A 2,234-nucleotide genomic window follows, 5' to 3' on the forward strand; every position below is an offset into this window, starting at 1 on the left:
TATAATAAAAAAAAAATTTTTTTTTTTTTTTTTTTTTTTTTTTTTTTTTTTTTTTTTTTTTTTTTAAATAGAACAGGGATGGGGTCTTGTTATGTTGCCCAAGCTGGTCTCCAAATCCTGGTCTCAAGCAATCCTCCTGCTTCAGCCTCCCAAAGTGCTGGGATTCATACACAGTGTTTTATTTATTTTATTTTGCTTTAATTTTTTTTTTCTTTTTTGAGATGGATTCTTGCTCTGTCACCCAGACTGGAGTACAGTGGCACGATCTTAGCTCACTGTAACCTTTGCCTCCCAGGTTCAAGCAATTCTCCTGCCTCAGCCTCCTGAGTAGCTGGGATTACAGGTGCCTGCTACCATGCCCAGCTAATTTTTGTATTTTTAGTAGAGACGGGGTTTCATCATATTGGCCAGGCTGGTCTTGAACTCCTGAGCTCAGGTGATCTGCCCAGCTCAGCCTCCCAAAGTGCTGGGATTACAGGCATGAGCTACCATACCCAGCCATGCACGGTACTTTAAAAACAGAAGAAACCGTTTAGATTGTATATTTCATTTTATTATTAAAGTAACTAAAGCTAAGTAAGATGATTATGAGTAAAATCATATAGATGATGGCAGTTAAACCAGAATCCAGGAACCCCAGCATCTAATCTAGTGTTGTTTCCAAGTGTATAAATGTGCTCAAGAACTTGAACTAGGATGGGACCAGAATTTATCTAGAGGCCAGAAGAGGGATGGAGGAAGAATTAATTGAACAAAATAAGATTGGTATCACTATTACCCTCACTTACATGCAGGGAAACTGAGAATTAGATGATCAGGTAACTTGCCTAAGGTCATAATTTGCATGAAGCAAAACTGACACTTGTGGGGAAAAGAAAGAGAGATCAGCCTGTTACTGTGTCTATATAGAAAGAAGTAGACATAAGAGACTCCATTTTGTTCTGTATTTGAGATGCTGTGACCCTACCCCCAATCTTGTCCTTGCAAGAGACATGTGCTGTGGTGACTCAAGGCTTAATGGATTTTGGGCTGTGCAGGATGTGCTTTGTTAAACAAGTGCCTAAAGGCTGCTTGCTGGTTAAAGATCANCAATTATAATAATAAATAAATCATTCTTCTTATTCTCCCTCATATTTCCTATTTCCTATTTTTTTTTTTTTTTTTCTGAGATGAAATCTTGCTCTGTTGCCCAGGCTGGAGTGCAGTGGTGCGATCTTGGCTCACTGCAACCTCCATCTCCCAGGTTCAAGTGATTCTCCTGCCTAGTCTCCCGAGTAGCTGGGACTACAGGTGCACGCCACCCCAGCTAACAAATTTTTTGTATTTTTAGTAGAGACAAGATTTTGTCTTGTTGGCCAGGCTTGTCTCGAACTCCTGACCTCAGGTGATCCACCTGCCTTGGCCTCCCAAAGTGCTAGGATTACAGGCATGAGCCACTGTGCCCGGCCATATTTCCTATATTGATGAATGACTCAATCCATCTAGCTGCCTGAATGAGAAAACTGTATTATTATTATTATTGTTGTTGTTGTTTTCTTTTAGAGACAGGGACTCACTCTGCTACCCAAGCTGGAGTACAGTGGCTCGACCTTTGCTCACTGCAGCTTTGACTTCCTGGGCTCAAGTGATACTCCCACCCCAGCTTCCCAAGCAGCTAGGGCTATGGGTACACATCAGCACACCTGGCTAGTGAGAAAACTGCATGTCATGTGAAATGCTTTCTTCTCTATCAGCCCTGAAATCAACTGGACTCCAGATTGTCTTCCATCTATCTCTATGATATTCTTTCATCATCCTTTCCATACTGCTATCCTGGTTTGTGTTCTCAGTATTTCTCACCTGGCCTTGGTACTAGCCTCCTGACTGCTTTCCCTGCCTCTAGTCTGTTTTTTTCCAATCCACTCTCTATATCACTGCTAGAGCAAGTTTTCCTGTCTTCTCTACCTTTTTTTTTTTTTTTTTTTTTGAGACAGGGTCTCACTCTGTCTTCTAGGCTGGAGTGGAGTGGCATGATCTTGGCTTACTGCAACCTCGACTTCCCAGGCTCAGGTGATCCTCACACCTCAGCCTCCCGAGTAGCTGGGACTACAGATGTGTGCCACAAAGCCTGGCCAATTTAAAAAGAAATTTTTTTTTGTAGAAATAGGGTTTCACTTTGTTGCCCAGGTTGGTCCCAACTCCTGGGCTCAGGTGATCTGCCTTCCTCAGCCTCCCAAAGTGTTGGGATTACAGGT

The sequence above is a fragment of the Rhinopithecus bieti genome, unplaced genomic scaffold (genome assembly GCF_001698545.2).
Source record: "Rhinopithecus bieti isolate Rb0 unplaced genomic scaffold, ASM169854v2 scaffold_10548, whole genome shotgun sequence".
Lineage (NCBI taxonomy): Eukaryota > Metazoa > Chordata > Mammalia > Primates > Cercopithecidae > Rhinopithecus > Rhinopithecus bieti.